The sequence below is a fragment of the Aethalodelphis obliquidens genome, unplaced genomic scaffold (assembly GCF_003676395.1).
Source record: "Aethalodelphis obliquidens isolate GAN/ISIS:26980383/991018 unplaced genomic scaffold, ASM367639v1 scaffold12, whole genome shotgun sequence".
NCBI classification, from domain to species: Eukaryota; Metazoa; Chordata; class Mammalia; order Artiodactyla; family Delphinidae; genus Aethalodelphis; species Aethalodelphis obliquidens.
This window is the reverse complement of record NW_020837956.1, coordinates 41668844-41692150: the sequence shown is the minus strand read 5'-3', so window position 1 is coordinate 41692150 and position 23307 is coordinate 41668844.

Sequence of the window (23307 nt, the reverse complement as noted above, 5' to 3'; positions counted from 1 at the left end):
CGGGAAGGTAGGACTCCTCCTTGATATTCTGGGACCTGGGTTTTACATCAGACAACTATTTTTTTTCCTCCTTGTTTACAGGGATAATGATAATATTGATACGCTTTTTTAAGGACATCATCTCTTACTGGTCCATATCAGAAACCACCACATGCAAACTCCCTTCCTTTCTAAGAGCAAACGCAGGACTGGGCATCCAGCAACCTGGGCTGTGGGACTTTGGACAAACAGCTTCCTCTCCCAGGACCCCAATTTTCTCACTTGTAATTTAAAGCAACTGGGCTGGATGGTGTCTATGACTACTTCTAGCACTTTCCACGAGCCTAAGGGCGGTAGGACACCCGGCTGCCCGGTAGCTTACACTCTACTGTGGATGCTAGGATGGCCAGAGTCTCCATAGGTCAATGTCTTAGAACAGGTGCCAACGAAGATGCAGGAAACACAAAGGTAGGAAACGCTCCCCTTTGTCACCCATTGACACGTTATCACAAAGAGCATATTACAAGGCATCCTGAAGGAGGGCTGGGCTCTTACAGCTCAGGCGGGGGCAGTGGGGGGGGAGAATACCAAACACTGTGCGCCAAACCTCAGAGGTGAGAAGGAAAGAGTCTGTTCAGGAGCCAGCAAGAAGACCCGCCCTTTACTGAGCCCGTCAGGCCAGGAGCTGTAAGCCAGGGACGCACGAATGAAAGAGCCACAGTCATTAGGACGCAAAGGAGAGTTGATCCGAGCGACTGGCCGGCAGAGGCGATGCTTGGGTAACCCAGTGACCGCTCGCGCATTTCCGAAGCACTCTTCTTTTCTCTCAGTAAACACCAATTCACGACCGGGCAGTGGGTCAGTGCCGGGCCTCCAGAGAGGAGCTGGACAAGGGGATGCAGGTAGACGGGCCTCGGGTCTCGAGAGGACCCTACCGGGGAGGGTCTGAAGTGCCCGAGAGGAAGGCTCCACCTAACTGAGGGACAACGGGGGAGATTTCCAAGCAGAGAGCCACAGGGGCATGCTGTAAAGGCAATTAATCTGAGCTGTGTCGGGGGGCTGGGACGGGTGTCGGGACCCCGGCAGTGACTCCAAAGACGACAGACCCGGTGGAGAAGATGAGAGCAAGGTGGACTGACGCCGGGCTGCAGATGGAAGTAAGCCAGTGGGGCTCGAGGGGCCGAGGCTGTCACCCGGGGTCTGGCAGCTGCTGCGAGGGCGCTGAGGCCCCTCCCCGTCCTCCCTGGTGGCGGTGGGGCGGGCCGTGGGGAGGGTCCTCATTTGACGCATTACCAGATCAAAAGGTGCCGGGGATGCCGACATCACCCGGATGTCCCTGGACTCGGTGTCTTTTGACGGTGCTGGATTCGACACTGCGAGATTTTTGTCCTTAACGCACAATAACTCCTATTTTCAAGTGCTCCAGAAATACAGTAAACGCATAGAAACCGGCCACCGTTATCTGAGGGGAAAGAGAGCAAAGCAGAGGGAAGCGAGGCCGTCCTTCCTCCTCTTGGCATTTGTCTGGCTCCAGATGGGATCCCTGAGCATCTATTTTTCAAAAACCCCAGTCCCTGAATTCACCGCCTGCGGCATGGCCTGAGCGTCCCCTGAACGAGAACCACGGCCAAGGGCAGCATCTGCAGGCTCGCTCCGTCCCTGTCACAACAGAGCTGTCAGCCGCATGACAACCGGGCTGGAGAAACACTAACGTCTCAAGACTCCAGACCTGCTGTGGCTTTTTCATAATTGCTTAGCTCTCCATTAAGGACAAAGAGAGCCGTCCATTTCAGGGAAGCGAATCTACAAACTTCCACGTTTCCTCCTTTCAAAAGCATTGTCCTTGTTTTTTTCTTTCTTTCATAAATAACAAGCTTAATCAATTATCTTTGCTTTATCTGCAAGGAGATTGTTTCTTTCAGGGTGAACTGTTGTCGTATTTTTAAGTGTGTGCTTTTAATTTGTCAGCAAAATGACATCTTCCCCAAGGATCTTCCGATAGTAGGCTTGAATCCTAAAAATTCTCATGCAGAAACCCCAGCTAGGAAGGTTAAGTTGGGGCATGTCAGACGGTGATGGAACGTAGGCTGGTGCAGCTAACCTGCTCTCAACAGGAACAGTGGGCCGGGGACACACGGCCCCTGCCTCTGGTTCTGTGACTGAATGGGAGGAAAAAACACTTTTTTAATAGAAACCAGAAAGTAATCCAAAACCAACAAATAAAGGGATCAAATGAGGAACTTGTATAGCGTCTGGTGGGGCTTCTTTTTGCATCTTTCCTTGGCCAAAACTTGTGAGAGATGGAATTCATGGTGCTGGCCGGGATCGAATCATTCCATTCCACAACACCATTGGAAGAGAATGACCATCTTTCCTGGATTCTAGGATGCCATCAGTTATAAGATGCCCCGTCTATTCATGAACAGCTTTTCAGGGAAAAAAAAAGGCTCTGTTAAAAGCAACCATCAATTACCAGCCACATTCAGATTTCAGAAACACTCCCAGGTGAAAACTATGCATCTTAGAATCAAGAAATAGGGTATTTTAATTCAAAGGTCATCATCAATTAATCATTTTAAAAGATCTAAGCAAAATGGGCTCATCGGAATACAGGTCATTCTGCCCCAACAGCAGCAGGGCTGAATTAGAGACGGAAAGCAGAAATATTTGCAGAGACACCAAGGAAAAGAAAGGATTCCAAAGAAGGAAGCTGTGAACAGTTTATATTCACAATATTCATAGAAATATTAAGATTTATCTCTAGCATGTAACTTCCTGTGAACAACCCTGATTATAAAATGTGAAAGCACATAGCAGGCACTCAACAACTGAAAAGATGAAAATGAAAAGCAACAATGAAAAGAAACGATCTCTGTTTTATTCACTGTTTTATCTCCAGCCCCTGCCTCACGTGAAGTGAACACTGAATGGAGATGCATTTGTGCCAAGTGCAGCGCCGGTTTCATCTCCAGGTCTAGTGATTCCACATCCTACGGATTTCAGGGCTGGTCCCTCGCCACCTAATCTGGAACCTCCACATCTTGGCGTCCCTGCTTTGCCCCCACCACCTCCCAGCGTCCCCCATGCCCTCCCGTCCACCGCCACCCGCTTCATCTGTGTGCAGAGGCAAGGCTTCTACATTGAACTTGTAGGTCAAGCTGGGAGGAACTGGCATCTTAATCATGTTGCAACTTCCTGTACAATAACATGGATTCTCTCTCCATTTACTTAGTTCTTGGATTTCTTTTATCAGAGTTTTATAGTTTTTCTAGACCTTGTGCATATTTATACCTAAGTACTTATTTTTATATATATATATAAATGTAGATGGTGTTTTTTATTTTGAATTCTAATTGCTCACTGATGATATATTAGAAAACAATGAACATTTGTGTGTTAACCTTGCATCCTGCAACTTTGCTATAACTGCTAACTTCTTCCAGGAGTTTTTTGTTGTTGAGTCTTTTGGAATTTTCTATATGGACAATCATGTCATCTGCAAATAAAGACAATTTTATTTCTTCCTTCCCAGTCTGAATGCCTTGCATTCCATTTTTTTGTCTATGGCAGTAGCTAGGAATTCAAGTACAATGTCTAATAGGAATGATGGAAAAGAACATTCCTGCCTTGTTCCCAATTTTAGGAACAAGCATCTGTCTTCTCACTGTTAAGTACAATATGCTAGTTGTCAGGTTTTTTGGTAGATGTTTTTTTATCAAGTTGAGGAAGTTCCCTCTGCTACTGACAAATTGTGTCCTCCTAGAATTCATATGTTGAAGTCCTAACCCCCAATACCTTAGGATATGCTTGTATTTGAATATAGTTCCTTTGAAGTGTGAATTAAGTTACAATGAAGTCATTAGGGTGGGCCCTAGTCCAATACGATTGGTTTCCTTACAGGAACAGGATATTTGGACATGGACACATGCAGAGAAAAGACCATGGAGAACGCAGGGAAGGGATGGGAACCTGCAAGCCAAGGACAGTGGCCTCAGGAGAAACAAGCCCTGCCGACTCTCTGATCCCAAGACATCCAGGCTCCAGAGTCACGAGACGTTCTGTGGTCGAATCACTTAGTCTGAGGTACTTTGTTATGGCAGCCCTAGAAAATGAATACATCTTCTATTCCTAGTCGCTGACATTTTTTATCATGCGTGGATGGTGGATTTTGTCAAATGTTCTTCTGCATCTCACATGATCATGTGACTTTTCTATTCTAGTTTATTTATGTGATGATTACATTAGTTGATTTCTGAATGTTCAACCAGGCTTGCATACCTGGAATAAATCCAACTTGATCATGGTGTATAATTCCTTTTAAACACTGTTGAATCCAATTTGCTAGTAATCTGGTGGGGGTGGGGAGGGATGTTTGCACTTATATTCTTTATGTAGATGCAAGTTTCTGACTAATTTTCCCTTTATCCAAAGAACTTTTTTTTTAACTTTTCTGGCAAGGCTGATCTACTGGAGACAAACTCCCTCAATTTTTGTTTATCTGAGAAACTCTTATTTTTGACTAATAAATTTACTAGATACAGAATTCCAGGTTGATGGGGGGTTGGTTTTTTTTTCCAGCTTCTTAAATATTTCACTCTGCTCTCTTTCTTGCACAGTGTTTGAAGGAAGGTCCGATGTAATTCTAATCATTGTTTGGAAGCCATAAGTTTCCAAGAGGAACCAAGGAAGCTGGTCCAGCAGAAACACCAGACTGCCACCAGCTGGAGCTTCCTGACAGCCCCACTCTGGGGTTATGTAGGGCATAGCTCTCTGGCCTCTTTGATAAGGGCCCGAACCCCATCCATGAGGCTCCACACTCATGACCTAATCACCCCACTTCCTAATACCATCACATGGGCTTAGACTTCAACGTCTCAATCTGGGCGGGGGACACAAACTTTCAGCCCATCAGTCTTCCATCCCTATATTGCTGTGAACTCTCCTGGTGTAGCCAAGGTCCAGAAAAGCTACGTATCAAGTTACTACTAAATTATAATCTCAAAATAAAGTCTGAACACACTCTATTCCTCCCAGATCGCTCCCTCATGCCTGGTCTCAGGGGGCCTCCGCAGCACCGCAGCACCAGAACCAGGGCTATCATACGCTTTACAGATCCCTAAGAAACCGAGGCCCGAAGGTGACGGGTTTGCCCAAGGTCACTGAGCAGTAACCAGTGGTCCAAATTCCTGCTTTCCAAAGCGTCCCACTCACCACACTAACGCTGCACAAGGAGCGTTTGGTTCACTTTGGGCTTCATCCAAGGAAATGTATGACTAAAAACGCCAGGCGGGCCTCAGCCTCACACTTTTATTTCTCTAACGTGACGCAACTTTTGGCACCCAGTAGGTAACCAGGGCAGTCTGTCTCCCCCACTGTGATGCATTTTTTGGGTCAGGGAAGAAGAGAAGCCGCTCTGTGTTGTTAAATATCCAGATGGTACCGCGCAGCTCATCTCCAACCGCTTCTGCTTTAAACTTGGGGAAATTTTCTTGGCAAAGATACCGTCGATCCTATTGGCAAGCAGAGCGATTTATTCCTTAGTATGTCAAAAGCCCCTCTTTTGACATTAATATCATCATTTTTATTATGGGAAATGGACGTGCTATTAAAAATCACTTGTTTGCTGCCCATTTCCTCAGCTTACACGTCTCCCTGGGGGCCTGGCCGGCCAGACCCTCATCCTCAGACAGAGGAGACACAAGACGTGGGGCGGGAATGGGTACAAGTGTGTGTATAACTGAGTCACTGTGCTGTACACCTGAAACTAACACAACACTGTTAATCAACTAGACTCCAACATATGAAAACAAAAAACGGAGCCACAACACTTAAAATCAGAAGGTAAAAACTGCACCTTTAGACTGAAGAAAATGTTTTCACATATAGTGTGAATCTATTCATCTTTATACCAATGAAGTCATAAAATACAGTTTGGACAATTTTTATTTTGATTGAACGTGAAGCTGCGTCGTTGAGGACAGCATCTCCCTGGTCTGTGATGCTTTCCTGGGATATAACCAGAGGGCTTCCCAAGTCACGCATTTCTGTGGCCCCTCCCCCAGCGCTCAGAGAACCCTGTTTCCTGGTCGGGGAAGGCCCTGCCGCCAGCGCTGATAAGTGAGCATTTCACTCAAGTCACGCGGGCCTCCCGGGAAGTCGTGCTCTCCCCCTCCTGCAATTCCGTTTCAAGGGGCTGAAGGAGAAGAGAGCAGGCAGAGCAAATGGCTATTTCGGAAGGAAAATCCTGATGTAACGAGAGGATGAACTCCGAGTTGCCGTGGAGACCTTTTAAGATTAGCTGCTCTCGGAGCTCTTGGGAAGTTTAGAAGGAGTGCAGTGACAGTGACATGCTCACAGGTGAGGGCAAGGTCTCAGGTGATACCTTCACCGCCAGGCTGCCCACGGGCACAAGAACTCACACAGCTCACATTTCACAACCTGGACGAAGAAACGCTGATGCATGATCGGGGCGCAAAAGCACTGAGGGTTCATTCCTGGCGCCTCGGACAAGTGCCCTGACACCTCGGACAAGTGCCCTGTCTTCAGCATGGGAGCCAAGACCCCACCTTGCAGAGTGCTTGGCACAGTCGGGCCCCCAACACGGGTTCACCAGACTGTAATGAAGCTACAATCGCATCCTATTTATCCAAGAATCCCCCCCAATCTACCACAATACCCAGAAAATCGGTGGGAGCCGTCACCGTGCCCACAGGCGGGAGGTGGCTGCTGCCACCAGTGATACAGAGGAAGAGATGCACAATGGGGTTCTTATTTTTGTCCCCGCAAAGCCACAGACGATCCCGTGGCAGCTCCACTTGCCAGAGACAAACCCCTCCCGGCATCGCCCCGATGGGAACACCGTCCTCCCCCGCCATCCACGTGCTCCAGGTCGCCTTCCCCAAACCCAGTCACAGAGGGCTCTTCGAAAACTCATACTGGAAGAAGCCCAATTAAAGCACCAGAGCTCCACAGACTCACGCACGGGACGCCCTTGATTGTGAGTGTGTGTGTACGTGTGTCTCTGACGCATTCCCACAGCAGCTCTAGTAGTCCTGTTGTCAGGACGCCAAAGCCACGTATGCAGCGTCAGGCAGAGCAGCGTCACGGCTGGGACCTGCACACACACGCCTGCTTGGAAGTGTGCACCTGTCCCCTCAGCTCTGAGGCCGCTACCTCACCACCGAGGCCAGGCAGCACCCCGCTCTGCCCCTGAGCACTTCCTCTTCGTCAACCCCTTCCTTCTTCCACAACAATAGATTAAAATTGTATTTTATGACTTCACAGTGTTATGGCGAATATATTCAGTGTTATTGGTTTCAACGTTTTCTTCAATCTAAAAGTTCATTTTTGAACTTTCGCCCACTGGAAACAAGTACATTCAAGAAAGCAAACCGTCAACTAGAACAACACAAAAATCCTACATACTAGAGCCTGAAATTAACCCATTCTCCGAATTACAAAAGGCAAAAATTCCAGAAATGGACGCGGTGCTTGCCCCACGTGCCCCCAGCTTCTGGGGCCCAGCCACAGCAGCCCCTCGGCCTTTGCTGGGCCGCTGCACCCTGCACGGCGGCCTCCATCAGTCCCTGCCGCGCTTTCCGCGCCAGGACCACTCCTGCATCCACACTCACCAGCTTCCGCTACGGGATGAGGGCGTCTCCCTTTCCCGTCCCCCTGGCCATGTCCCACACAGGCGGGCGGTGGCTGATCAGACCTGGGGGAGAAGCCTGAGCTCCTCTCAGGCCTCAGGCCCCGCTGTGACTCTAGCTGAGGGAGGTGACCACCCAGCCACAGCCCCGCCCCAGAGAGCATCTGGGCCTGAGGCTCGCCCTCCCTGGTCTCAGCCCACTGGCCTCACCTTCGGCAGGCCTGTTCTCCTCTCTTCATGGCTAATGAGCTACACAGGCCGGGAGCATTCTTCTGTATTATCGATCACACTTCGAGCCACAAGTCCCTGGTGTCCAGTCGTCTGCGGCCTCCCGGGGACATTCGGCAAATGTCAAGGAGGGAGTTTCTAATCAGCTCCACCGCTGGCCGCAGGGGGCCTTGCCGCCCAGGTCTCGCTGCGCTCACGTGGAGGGGAGGGAGGTGGGCTCGCTGCTGCGGTCTTCCTTTCTGCCGGGACTCCTCTCCGAAAGGAGCCCCCAGCCCACCGACAAGCATCGGCTTTGGTGGCCGGCTGCTTAGACAACCAGATTCCGGGAGCCTGGACCACCCCACAGAGAGGAAGCGCGGCTGCACTTGGCTTTCGGACTTCCGCCCTTCGAGGCGGTGCTTTGTCTTTTCCCCCTGCCTTGTTGGACTCTTCACGGCCACCGCCTGTGCCTCCCCCATCTCTGTCCTCCTGCGATCACCCGACCCTCCAAGACCCCGGCCGCCCCTCCGCCACACCTGTGGGAGGGGCCCCTTCCGGGACTAGGGAGGAGCCTCACGCGCCCTCCACACCCCTACCCCTGCACTGCGTGAGCCTGACAGCGCTGGTTCTCTTTCCTGCGTTCCAGGTGGCGGTGCTGGGACTCACCACCTCGGAGCAAGAAGCCCACCTGGCCGCCTGGGCTGACCCCTCCTTCCCAGCACAGCCTCACTGTGACCTTGCGTGCGGTGAGCGCCGCTCAAACTCAGGTACGTGGATTTGAACCCACAATGCACCTTTCTGAGCTTTATTCCTGGACCCACGGGCGAACTTTCAGACCCAGCTACTGAGAACGACCCTCCATCCTCCTGACACACACATGAAGTTACGGCCACTCTGGCCGGCAGCTCACTGCATGCGGCAGGTGCCCACGCGTAGCTGTTGAGTGACGTCAGCATCCCTCTTCGGGGTTCTCTGGGCCGCTGTGGAGAAGGGGCCCCAACAAGTGTGGGTGCAAAGACCCTCAGATGCCACTTTCCCTCGTGACCCGGGGAGCCGACACCATAGGACTCAAATCTTTGCTCTGACGGGCGCTACCCCGTCCCTATGGGCGATCCGAGACGACCACGTGGTAATTCTGCTGATTAAGTCACGCCAATCACTCACGAAGCACCCCCCCCGTCCCCCAGCTGAACACCGTGTGACCAGGGCCACAGGCAACCTGCACGTCCTGCTTCCTGCACGTCGGCACAGGGGCAGGGAAGGAGGCCCCGAGGGGGAGGTGGGCGCCTCAAGGCCTAGGTTGGAACCTTCCCCCGGGTCCGCCAGAGGAGGCTCTAACCACGGGGTGTGGCCGTAGGGCCGGCTGATCTGGGGACACAGCTGAGGACACCGCGGACATGCAAGCAGGGGGCTGAGATGGAGCCAGGGCCAAGCTTCAGTCCCGCCCCTTCCTGCTGCTTTGAGACGCCCGACGCAGCTCAGCACCCACACCTCCCATCCAGGCCGGGCCCCAGCACCTCCTGGACGCCCTCCTCCCACCTCTGCCTCTCACCCAGCCCGGGCTCCTCTCTGTTCCACGGTGTTTGTTCTGTAATAATCTCTAAAGGATGGAAGTATTATTTTTCTTCCCTTATCTTCACAAAGCAAGAACAAAAACAAAAAACAAAACCCCACACCCCCCACCGGCCCCCTGGAGCCCTCTTACTCTCAGTTTCCGAGGTGTTTTGCTCTGAGCTCTCACTGCAGCCTAGAGCAGATGCCACCACAAACGAGCTCAGCATTTGACCCCTCGCTGACCCTGGAGGTCAGACACTCCTGGCCTCACGTCATGACCCGGCCAGCCCAGCGCCGCTCGGAACGCTGCTCTGCGGTCACTGCCTCAAATTCTTGACCTTATCTCTGAATCTGTGTTTTGTGAGTGAAATCAGAGAGACCAGGAGGCCAGGAGGCTGGGACCCGCCTCGCACCGTCCCCTGGACAGGTTCCTGGCCACCAGCGCCCCAGCCTGGGCCTGCCGGGCCTCGCTGCCCTTGCTCCCCGACTCTGGTGACCACTGAAGCCCCACCTCTGCGGGCCCCCTGCACAGTGCGGGGGGCATGTTTGTCCACACCCTCAGGCCACACCCACAATACCCACATCGGGCCAAGGCAGCGCCATCCCCACCCCTACTGAGCGCGCCCTGGGCAGCCGCGTCCTCTCACCCCCGATCCAGGTCACACCGAGGGTTAAAGACTCTGGGGGTCACGTGTCAGCAGTGTGTAAAGGAGGTGGGCACGGAAGGGGAAATGCCTGGCTCGACGTCCCCAGAGCCTGTCCCCACCCGGGTCTCAGGCGTCAGTGTGGACCCTGGGCGTCTGTCAAGGCCCGAAAATATCCTGGTGCCTGGGGCAGCGCCCTCAGCCGGCTGTGTTCCCAGGGGACCCTCGTCCTCTGCGCCCTTCCTGAGTCCCCTTGTGTTGGTCTCTTCCAACTGGCTGGGCGCCCACCAGGGACAAGTCACAAACACGAAGCGAGTGATTTCATGATTCTACACGTGAGTTAAGTTCCCATACGTTTGCATTTAAAACTAGCATTGCACTGTAGAAAGATGAAAGGTAAAATTCGTGATAATAATTCACAATTACGATTTTTCTATACTTAAAACCACGCTAAGTAGCAAATAAAAGCAACACGGCAAGTCGAGGGACAGACCATGGAAGACAAGAGAAGTTATATTTTACTGACTTTAATGCACTCTGTCCGGCTTTTGGAACAAGGGCCACAATTTTATTTTGCACCACATCCTGCAAATAGCGGAGCCAGCCTTGCCCACCGGCACCCCAATAGTAGCACCCCAAGAATCCTTTAACACTCCGTCCTCCCCGCCCCCAGCTAACAGCAGCCCCCCACCTGCTCCCTCAGTGGCCAAGCACACGGATGCGGCAGGAGGGTCCCGCCTCCGAAGTCCAGACCATTTGCTTGGGCCCCGCCTGGGCTGAGGCCCAGGTCCCGGGGGAGAGCAGCGTCTCCCAGAGTGGAGTTGCTGACGGCAGCGGCAGCTCCAGACGGATGGGGGGTGCCGGCCTGATTAGATTGGCCCGAACGCTTTCCACATCAAACCAGCTGACCCCTGACAGGAGACAGGTTGATTTATTATCCTGCCAGCACCGCTGACAACACGCCCAGCGAGCTCGCCTCTGTCTGGTCATTTTTCAAGCTCTCTGCACACGAGTGGCACCTATATCCTCTGACACATTAGTGCAGACGGCCCCGTGGAATGCTAAGGGCTCCCGTCCAGATGCCTCTAACAGGTTCCGATGAAGAATCTAATCGGGGCAACCGAAATCGCTGGCTGAGCGCGCCCGGAGGAGAACATGCGCCACTTTACTAAAAAGGACGAGGCGGGTCTGAGCCCAGGAAGCCTCCGCACAGACCGTTAGCGCTGGACAGGCCTGGAGACCGCGGGGCTCCCGAAGCCCACAGTGGAAGCGCCAGCCGGTCGCCTGCCGCCCGACGCTCCAGCCTGCGAGCGAGGCGTGGGAGGTCCCATCCCACAGCCGTTAAATGCTCCAGCCAAGCCCACTTGGTGTGTTTAACTGCCCATTCAGCCAGATGGCACTAATTCAGCGTTTGCATCCACGCAGAGGGCGTGAGAGCGAGTTCACCCGCAGCCTGTGGAGCGAGAAATCGGTAGCACCGCCGAGGTGGCAGAGACAAACATCACCTCCTTAAGGCCGCGGTGCCAACGGCTCGCAGGTGCCGTAGAGCCAGGGGCTTCCAGGAGCCGTCAGGTGCCCAGGAGGTCACCTTGTCCACGTGTGGACAAGGCAAGGGTTTCTGTTTGCTAATAGTGCTTGCCCACCCCGAGTTCACACGGGTGCCTGTGTGTTAGGGTGACCGTGTTCTGGTCACTGAGCTTCATCCCAACCAAACCCTGGGTGCCACGGCTCCCAAGGCATCAGGACTCGCTAGAGGCCGTGCCACGTGGCAGGCCCGTCCCTCAGCCACGTCTCTTCAACTCTTGGGCCTCAAAGTGCCCACCTGTCTAATGGGGGCCTTGAAATCCTCGTAAGACCAAGAGAGGACTCACAGTCAACATTTCTGTTTCTTTTACCCCAGCGTCAGCGAAAGCCGATGTAGCCTGCAGAAAGCTAGCAAAATGTGTGTAAGTGACCAGGGTTAGGATCAATGTTCACGTTCAGCAAGGTTCTCTAAGTAACAAACCAGGAAACACAGGATTCTGAGATGCAGATGGCAGAGCCTGGCAAGATGCAGACCCGCACAAATGCAGACAGTGGCCATGGAGACAGCACCGCACGGCCATGGCCTGCGCGTGCCCAGCGCCGGGGCCTGTCCCCTCCTCAACCGTGAGTACTGTGGGTACATGTGAGCCCCTGTGTCCCCTCAGAACGGAAGCTCCCACCTTCTCAGGAAAGTCTGAGCTCCTGCGAGGTGCGGGTGTGACCACAGATGCAGAGGCGAAGCAGGGTTCCCCCCCGTGCAGGGCAGGCGATGTGGCCCCTTCACTGTGGCTCCTTAGCCAGCTGGAGCCGTGCAGTCCCGTGACCACCCACGGGGCCCAAGGGAGCAGCACAGAGAAGGCTGCGCTCTGAGCGTGAAGGTGTCACATCTGCTCTCCGGGAGGTGACGTGAAAGGAGGCGCGAGGCCACGGGGCAGAGTTTCATTGCCCTTCTACGTCTACATAGGCATTTGAAACGAGCACCAACGTCCCCAGCTTTGGGAAGGGAGTAATAATGCAAGAGGGGAGAAGTCTGTTGCGGAAAGACAGTCATAAAATCCCTTTGTCCTGTACACAGAGCCCTCTGGGACAGAGTGAGGGTCGCTCGGCCGCCGAGAGCCAGCCGGGCCAGTTTTCTGCGTGCAGGGGCCGGTGGAAACGGCTGGGAAGTCTGATCACCACGTGGGAATGAGCACAAGACTACAGGGGGGGTTCTGTCAACCCATCCCCGCCGCTCTCCAGCGAGGCCCACACTCGACCAGCCCTGCCCACGCACTCAGCTGCCCAGGGACCGTCAGCCTGCCACCCTCAATCATGAGCAGACGGTCAAGGAATACCAGACGGCCGAGGAATGCTTCTAACAGGGAAGCCAGCGACCAGAACGCTCAAACAGGAACAAAGCAGCTTGCAGGAAGCAGAGACTGTGTAGGAAAAGGAAACAAGAAAAGACTCCATCGTTAGTGTCCACAGAGATGCAACAGAAAACACTGCATCCACGTGGCAAGCTCCGGATGCTCAGAAAGAAACAATTCAGAGGACGAAAGACAATTAAATTATTAGCGATTAAACCACGAGAGCGGATTTCCGGCTTCTACTTATAACGTAGCAGGCTGGAGGGAGCACTGCCCTCACCCTTACAACAATGAGAAGCAGACACAGAATGTACAAAGGGCCTTTACCTGACTCCAGTAGAGCTGAAGTCGGAGTGAGAACAGCTCACCCAGACCCTAGGGCAACAGCCTTGACGGGCAGCATCTTTTTTTTAGGCAGATGCCACAAAAGTCTTTAAGAAGAATTCAGCTGAATTTTGAACAAACTGCTGCAGGACAAGCGTGGGCTAGTGGGAGTGTGGAACCCGGGAAGCCAAAACCAAGAGGGGATTCACACAGGCTCCAGGCTCTTCTCCTGTCCTCACCAAGCGGATAGACAGTAAGAGAGAGAAGCTGGCGTAAGTGTGGAATACAGGACCAAAAAGATGGACGTTGGATTAAAAGTGAAAATATTCACATTTTGGTGCTTGCCCTGCCCCCCAATCAGCTGTGTGGTCTTAGACAAGTCATTTCCCTCTTAGAGATTGAGTTTCGTCACCTGCATTTTAAGATGCCAGGTTAGGTTTGTGTTTTTCACACCGTCTGGGCAGGAGTGCCTGGGGAGGCGAGGGGTGCAAGACTCCCAGCCAGTGCCAACCTGATTAGCTGAGTATTTCAGCTCTTCTGTAAAGTTCCATGTACAACACTACTGCTAAAATCATAATTGAACGTACAGACCAGGCAATCCTAAGGCCCTTACCAGGCTGTGAGTTTAAGGGTTGACTGTTTGGCCAGTTCTGGGCACCCACTCCCCATACCTTAGAGGCCCCTGAGATAGAGACCCCAGGCATGGGGTGGGGCTTCCCTAACTACTACCAACAGCCACACCAGTCCCATCCATGCCATGGCTGTAACCTGGCACCGGCACCGTCAGTAACCTGGTGCCTGACACGCCGTTTCTGCCCCATAAATGTTTGATGAAGGAAGACAAGAAATGCCATGAAATAGAGTTCACTCATTCACTCAACAAACTATCACTGAAACTATTAGGCACCAGACAGTATGCTAGGTGGGAGCAGTGAGAGAAGATGCAACTCCCGCCCAGATGCAGTCCAGTAAAATGCGAACTTAGAACGCAGTGTGATGAGTTACGGGCAGGAAGCTGCGGAAGCAAGATGGGGTGGCCCCGAGCCTCCACAGCTGGGTGGGGAGACCAAGAAGGAGCAGGGGTGGAGGAAGTGGGCTCTTCTGCACATGGAGCTGGCTGGAGCCGACGTGGAGAGGGAGGCGGGGGGCCCAGGAGGCTTTGGAAGAGCCATTGACAGTTCAGAGGGGCTGGAGACGTGGGCTGAGCCCGCCCACCAGGCGCCTTAAGTGTTGGCCCTGGGGGTGACCTCCCTCTGCAGGGGACGCAGCCATTGGCAGGTCAGACAGCACAGGAACTGGTAACATACATGCTTTTTTAAAGCCCACGCTCGCTTCATGGGGGAGTTTAGATCAGAGATTAGAGTCTGGGTGATCGGGTAAGAGAGGATGGTGGCCCCAGATGGGGTGATGGCAGTGCAGTGGAGGAAAACGGGTGGATTCAAGAGATATTAGGAGAAAAATAATTTAGTCATTAATCACTTATTTTGAGAGAAAATGATCTTGGTTGTATGGCCGAAGCTGTGTGTTTGAGAAGCTCGCTATCATCAGCTATTCATCTTTGAAGCCCAAATTAGTATCTCTTTAAATCAGGAGGATACGCCTTGATCTATCATCAGCAGGCAGACAAAAAAAGCAATTCGCAATTGAACTCTGTATTTTTAATGCCGCTTCCTCTCTTTCTTTTAGGCAGAAGATCTATTCTCGCTAAGCTGATTGAAGACCTGGGCCGTGTGTTACACATGAATAATAAACGGGGATGACAGGTGTGTGCCCGGCCTGTGGACACCTGCTGCCCCATGTGCATGCAAATCGTACTTTGGAGCGAGTTTGTGTAACTGATGGAAAAAAGCACAAGGAATTCTATTGCTGCTTTAAAACCATTCAGAGACCCTGCTGACACATCAACCCCACATTAGAGCAGAGTGATGCTAAATAGTGAGAAATGTGACATAAAAACGCTCTTTACTCTGGAGGAGAGAGAGCGTCTCTGGAGACAGAAGCCCGGGATTAAAATTCCAGTTCTGAGACTTCCTCAACATCCTCACCGGTGAAATGGGCACCTCCCAACTCATGGTGTTGTTGGAAAAATAACTTCAGCCAGACGATAGGCACGAAGCCCCTGCTGGCAGAAAAGCTCCCCAGACGCACGGCCCCTTCCCGTTCTCTGTGGTCCCTGCTGATCACGGTCTCTCTCATCTGCGTCTGGAGCATTTGAGCCACACGCCACACGTGCCACTTCTGAAACCATCTTCCCATCTAGAAGGGAAAGCGGCATGAAATCCAGACCTAAATCAGTTTCATCCTCTATTTGACCGTCAAAGACAGCTTTCCACTCTGAAGCAAACCGGGAGCATCGTTCAGGCAAAACTGGATTCCTGAACCTCACCAACTCTCTCTGCATTGATGTGCCAGCCGTGGAGCCGGGTCTCGGCTTGCCGAGCGCCGTGTGGTCCCGCTGACTCCACGGAGGGCTCAGGCCATCCGGGCCTCTGGGGTCATGACGCGGAACGCCAGCTGCCTCAACTGTTCAGGCAACGAGCACGTTGGAAGACGTACACCTTCTATGCCCCCTTCCAAAACCCCTCTCGGCCATCAAGGGTGATAACTCTCCAGCGGGATCGTGTGCCAGGTCACAGCTGCCCCGTCCCCCAGGGCATCCACGTGTCTGAGACCTCGAGGGCAGAGCATACAGCTTCACTCTGGTTCTCGCCCCTCTCCACCTCCAAAGACAGCGCAGGGCACGGAGCAGCTTAGATGCTTCTCCCAGCAAGGTTCAGCCCAACAAGAACCCTCTCCCCAAGCCCCGGTGGTGGTCAGGCACCAGGTCAGAGCTGGGTCCAGGGCACCGGGAAATGCACGGTAGTATTTTCACACGTTGCTTTAACCTGCACGCCAATCCTGTCAGCTACTTAGCATCGCGGTGCCGCACAGAGCTGGAAACGGAGGCCCCGGATGGCCACACAGCTGCACAGGGAGGGATTCGTACTCAAAGCCGGATCTGCCCAGCTCCCGTGCTAACGTGCCCCCGCACAGGCTGCCTTGCTTTTCCAGGAGGCGTGGGTTGCTTTGATCCACCCACCCATCGTGGAAGATGCCTGCCGACCACCAATTTACACCTGACTAGGAAACCTGGTCTCCATCCCCAGGGGCTAGAGAAAGGTCTGGTCTGTGGTGGAACAGAGAGGGCGACACTCAGCCCCGGAAGCCCAGCGTCTGGGGAGAAGGAGGCCTGCAGCTGTGACCAGCTCTGCCCCACAGCTCTGGGCCACCTCCAGCAAACCCTTCCACCCCTTTCACCGGGTCCCCGCTGATCTCCAGGAAGGAGATCTGGTGACTATCTCACACCTTTTGGGGCTTCTGGTCCCATTGCTTTTGACACTGAGAGGAGGGGGATTATAGCTCTGTCAGGGGCAGGGCGCCAAGCAAGGAATCAGTGGACCCACCATCCGCTCCCAAGACACAAGGCCGTGCCTACCACCCCCCACGCCTGTCCCCAGGGCGGGACGCACCAGGGACACATAGGGCCTGGTGCACAGAACCGGCTGGAAACAGCAACAGAAGCACGCTTGGTGTCGCCGCAGCGCAGCCAAGTGTCTGCTCTCCCCACGCCGTCCCTCCTCACGCTCTGCTCGTGTCTCTCTGCCCGTGTGAAGTCCACGTGGATGCATGTAAGTCAGTCTTAACTAACTTCAGGTCAAATTCTGTGAGGCGTCCCGGGAGCTCAGAGTCTAGTGTACAGCACTTCCCATGCCCTCCACCTGCCCGTTTTCCATGCTCCCAAGAAAGGGGGCTGTGAGGGGAAACCAGCCTGGCCCCGCTGGACCTCTGTCTGAGGCCCCCAGGCTGTCCTCTGCCTGTTACTCCTTGAGTCCCAGACGTAGCAGGTTTCCGCACACGTCTCTGATGTCATATGATTAAATCAGGTGGCAGCACGGAGGCTGGGGTCACGCTGTGTTTTTCTGTAACAGCCAGTGCCGTGACCTCTTATTTTTAGAAGAGCACACATCCCTGTTCTAGAATAAGCGTAACCACTTATACTTTGCAGAAATCGGAAGGTTTGGAAGCTTTCCAAGCACGCTGTCTTTGGATCCAGGTAAGTTCTAAACCCCCTTCTCATCTCCTACTCAGGACAAGTCGTCCAGAGAAACCCGTCTTCACTGTCACGCCTCCTCCATTCACCGCCAGGCTGCCATTCCCCCAGCCTGGCGCCCCCACACACCGGCTGCCCCACGCACTGGTCCTGCACCTGTCCCGGCTCCGCAGATGCTGGTGCAGAATCACTCTCGCTGGCCTGCATCAAGATACCGGCATGAAATCTCCCATTTTCTTGGTCCCTCACACGGACGTCTGCCTGGCCGGGCCTCGGGCTCTCTGCCCTGTGTCTGCACACTGTCATCGCCCCATCACAACAGGACCTCTGCAGACCTGTCCGGATGCCCCTGAAACCTTGCCCTGCGCTGGGCCCATCACTGCATCATCGCAGAGTCCCCGCGGACGAAAGATCCTTCTGCCACCACTGCAGCTGAGCTACAAACCGCTGCCCCTTACTCCTTCGCTTCCAGGCCCAGACTGACCCTCGCGGCCACTGAGGATAATGAAGGCTGCGCGGGCTGTGGCGGGGTTCATCTGCATCGCGGTGCAGCAGCTCTTGCGGCTTAAGTTCCCCCTGCACTCCTCTTTCTAAGCCAGCTCTCCCCACGACGCTCACACACCACAGAGACTGAAAAAGAACTTACTGAAGCCAGATCGATATAAGAAACAAGAAGTAGCATAGCATCCATCTGTACGAGTCCGCTGAACATGGAAAGACAATGCTAAAAGGAAGTGGGACGGAAAATCGCTCACTGTGTGCAGGGCAGCGGACAGGGCACTGGGCTTCATGGTCACAACAACCGTCATTTCACAAGTCTGTTCACCAAGACTGAGAACTTCAGCAAATGTTCAACACAGAATGTGGGTGCATAAAGTGGCTTTCTAACCTCATTTCATGTGATGCCCCCCCCCAAAAGCCTTTGTGCCTTCACTGCACCTCTTCTGTGAGGTTCTCCTTGCCAAAGCTGGGCTTGGTCCCAAGTGAAAATGGGCAAGAGTCATCGAGGCAGCGCTGAGTAGTTTCCCAAAGGCACAGGTGTACCTCAAAGGTACCAAAGACCCAGGAAGGATATGCATGATATTTATTACCCAAGGTCAAGTGGCTTAGGGCTCAAATTCTGAACTGAAGCTACTCTTTCTTCACTATTTTTCCTGATGGTGGCCTTAAACGGCACCTTTTTAGTTATTTCAAAATATTTACATTTCCAATCTATTTGTAAACTTACTGAACTATGAATATGTTTCACCTTTAAATCATGCACATGCTTCCCATTAACCACGAGCGTGTTTATTTCATTTCTACCTGATCTCATTGGTTAACACTCAGGAAGTATTTGACCATGGAAATTCACTTAGAGAATGTCTACTTACACTGTCTGGGCTACCCAACTAGTCCCACTACTAGCTGAGATCTAGCAGCTGGTGTAGAAGAATCCTCCCTCAGGGTACAAGTTCAAAAGCTGTAGCCAAAAAAAAAAAAAAAAAAAAAAAGCTGCATAATTATTTTTAAAAGCATTGAAAGAACCAGAGATCAATAAAGGCAACTGAAATTTAAAGGGGTCAAGACTCTAGAGAGGAGAAAAGCAACTTAAGGTGATCTGGACTTTCAACCCAGATGTCTCCTCCATGGTAGGCATAGAGGCTAAAGAGGAAACAGTAGCCTGAAAATGATGGAAGGTTTACTGAGTTGGAGAGATAAAATTTGGAGTTCAGGACTACCAGCCAGATCTGGAAGGCCAAAGATCACAGAAATAAAGGGAACATGGAGAAGTGAGTGTGATTTTCAGCATGCAATTTCCTCTTGAAGCACTTTTCTGACCCTTAAACCGAGCATGCATTAATTAGCCAAGAAACAAAACAGAAAGCATCTGCTAAGATGCTAAAATGTTATGTAGAGATTTCAGAAAACACACAGAGTGGAGGAGACAGAATTTAGAGTGTAGATCCCACACAGGGGGAGGCAGTATCTGATAGATGTTCCAAGCTTTCAGTCGAGACACAAAAAAATCTGTTCTTGAAATAAGATCCATGAGACACTGTGCAGATGCTCATACATGGGTCTTGGACACCCAGAAAGACAAGAGAGGAAAAATGGAGTGGAAGCAATATTCGAAGAAGTACTGACCCAACATTTTTCCAAAACAAATGAAAGATACAGATCTATGGATTCAAAAATATGTATGAACTCTCTGAAAGATTAAAAAACAAGCAAACAGGCAAATTCTATAGAACATTTAAAGAAGAGTTAACACCTATTCTTCTCAAACTATTCTAAAAAATTGGAGAGGAAGGAACACTTTTGAAGTCATTCTACAAAGCCAGCATCACCATGATACCAAAACCAGACAAAGACATCACAAAAAAAGAAAATTACAGGCCAGTACCACTGATGAAAGTAGATGCAAAAATCCTCAACACAATATTAGCAAACTGAATTTAACAATACATTAAAAGGATCACACATCACGATCAAGTGTGATTTATCCCAAGGATGCAAGGAATATTCAGTATCTACAGATCAATCAATCTGATACTCCACATTAACAAACCAAAAAATAAAACTCATATGGTCATCTCAATAGCTGCAGAAAAAGCTTTTGACAAAATTCAACACCTATTTATGACAAAAGACTCTCAACAAAGTGGCAAAGAGGGAACAATACTCAACATAATAAAGACCATATATAACAAGCATACAGGCAACCTCATACTCAATGGGGAAAAGCTGAAAGCATTACCTTTAAGATCAAAGAAAGACAAGGATGCCCACTCTCACCACTGTTATTCAACATAATATTGGAAGGCCTAGCCAAGCAATCAGACAAGAAAAGGAAATAAAAGGAATCCAAATTGGATAGGAAGAAGTAAAACAGTCACTGTTTGCAGATGACACATAGAAAATCCTAAAGACACCACCAGAAATCTACTAGAGCTCATCAATGAATTCAGTACAGTTGCAGGATACAAAATTAATATATAGAAATCTGTTGCATTTCTATACACTAACAAACTATGAGAAAGGGAAATGAAGAAAACAGCCCCATTTACAATTGCATCAAAAAGAATAAAATAGGAATGCATAGGAATAAATCTAACTAAGGAGGTGAAAGACCTGTACTCAGAAAATTATAAGACACTGATGAAAGAAATTGAAAACAACACAAACAGATGGAAAATATACCATGTTCATGGATTGGAAGACTTAATATTGTTAAAATGACCGTACTCCCCAAGGCAATCTACAGATTCAATGCAGTCCCTATCAAAATACCAATGGCATTTTTCACAGAACTAGAACAAATAATTCTAAAATGTGTATGGAAACACAAGAAAGCCTGAATAGCCAAGATAATCTTAAGAAAGAACAGCAAATCTGGGGGTATCATGCTCCTTGAATTGAGACTATACTACAATGCTACAGTAATCAAAACAGCATGGTAATGGCACAAAAACAGACACATAGATCAATGGAGCAGAACAGAGAACCCAGAAATATACCCATGCTTATATGGTTAATTAATTGAGAACAAAGACGGCAAGAATATACAATGAGGAAAAGACAAGGCTGTTCAATAAGAAGTGTTCAGATAAGTGGAGAACCACATGCAAAAGAATCAAATTGGACTACTTTCTCACACCATATACAAAAATAAACTCAAAATAGATCAAAGACTTCAATGGAAGACCTGAAACCATAAAACTCCTAGAAGAAAACATAGACATGCTCTTTGACATTGGTCTTAGAAATATTATTTTGGATCTGTCTCCTCAGGCAAGGAAAACAAAAGCAAAAATAAATAAATGAGACTACCTCAGACTAAAAAGCTTTTGCACAGAGAAGGAAACTATCAACAAAATGAAAAGGCAGCCTACTGAATGGGAGAAGATATTTGTAACTGATATATCCAATGGGGTTAATATCCAAAATATGCAAAGAACTCATAAAACTCAACATCAAAAATAATCAGATTAAAATATGGGCAGAGGACCCGAATAGACATTTTTCCAAAGGAGACATACAGAAGCCCAACAGACACATAAAACAATGCCCAACATCACTAATCATCAGCAAAAGGCAAGTCAAAACCACAATGAGATACGACCTTACACCTGTCAGAATGGCTGTCATCAAAAAGACCACAAATAACAAGGCAAGGATGTGGAGAAAAGGAAACCCTTGTGCACTGTTGGTGGGAATGTAAATTGGTACAGCCACTGTGGAGAACAGTATACAGGTTCATCAAAAAATTAGAAGTAGAACTACCAAATGATCCAGCAATTCCTGGGTATTTACCCCCCAAAAACCAAAAATACTAATCTGAAAAACTCTATTCACTCCAATGTTCAATGAAGCATTATTTACAACAGCCAAGATATGGAAGCAACCTAAGTGTCCATTGATAGATGAATGGATGAAGAAGATGTGGCATATATATATATATCTATATATATATAATATATATATAATGAAATATTACTAATATTATATATTATTATTCATATATATAATTAAATATTACTCAGCCATAAGGAAAACATGAAATCTTGTCATTTGTGACAACATGGATGTACCTAGAGGGTATTATGCTAAGTGAAATGAGTCAGACAGAGAAAGACAAATACCATATGATCTCAGTTATGTGTGTGATCTAAAATACAAAACAAACAAAACAAAATGAAAACAGACTCTTAGATACAGAGAACAAACAGGTGGTTGCCAGAAAGGAAGGGGGTGGGGAGAATGAAACAGATGAAGGGGATTAAGAGGATCAAACCCCCAGTTATATTATACATAAGCCATAGGGATGTAACATACAGCTTAAGGAATACGGTCAATAATGTTGTAATAACTTTGCAGGAGAGAGATGATTGCTAGACTTGTGGTGATCATTTTGTAATGTATGCAAATGTTACATCACTATGTAGGACACCTGAAACTAACATAATATTGTAAGTCAACTATATTAAATTTAAAAAACAAAATAAAAGGGCTTCCCTGGTGGCACAGCGGTTGAGAGTCAGCCTGCCGCTGCAGGGGACATGGGTTCGTGCCCCGGTCCAGGAAGATCCCACATGCCGTGGAGCGGCTAGGCCCGTGAGCCATGGCCGCTGGGCCTGCGCGTCCGGAGCCTGTGCTCCGCAACGGGAGAGGCCACAACAGTGAGAGACCCACGTACCTCAAAAAACAAAATAAAAAATACAAGTAGTAGTTTTCCATTGCTGTATAACAAATCAGCACAAACTCAGAAGCACAGAACCTCACACACTTACTATCTCAGAGTTCTGTAGGACACAAGTCCAAGCAGGGCTCGGCTGGGTTCTCTGTTCAGTTCTCACAAGGTGCCAACCAAGGCTGTGGTTCTCAGCTGGAGTTTGGGTTCCTCATCCCAGCTTTCGTACGTTGTGGCCAGAATTCACTCCCCTGCAGTTATGTGATAGAGGTCTCGTTTTCTCTGTAGCCGCTGGTTGGAGACCCCTCTAAGCTACAGGCACCTGTATCTGTAAACCGTCCACAGAGTGGCTGTGTGTTCTCCCTCCCAGGCCAGCTGGAAAAACTCAGCTTTTTAAGAGATGGCCTGATTAGGCCAGACCCAAGCAGGACAGCCTCTCTCTTGAGTAACTCATTGTGAACGAATTTGGGGCCCTGATTACATCTGCAAAATCCCTTTATATATAACATACCATAATCCCAGAAGTGCTATCTGGCCATATGCATGAAGAAGGGGGGATTATAGAAGGGTGAGAATAATCCACCTACCACAACAACTATTCACGTCAAAGTAAAACTGCTAAGAAAAGAAAAAGAGAAAATTCTTATAAGTGGTCAGTAGAAAAAAAGAAGCCTGTCCTTCAAAGGAGCAACAGTAAGACTGACAGATGTCTCTACAACATAAACAAGAGAAGATAGAAGAAAATTACATGAAAGTTTTAAAATGCTGAAAAAAAATCAACTGGAACTGAATACATACCAAAAATAGCCTTTAAA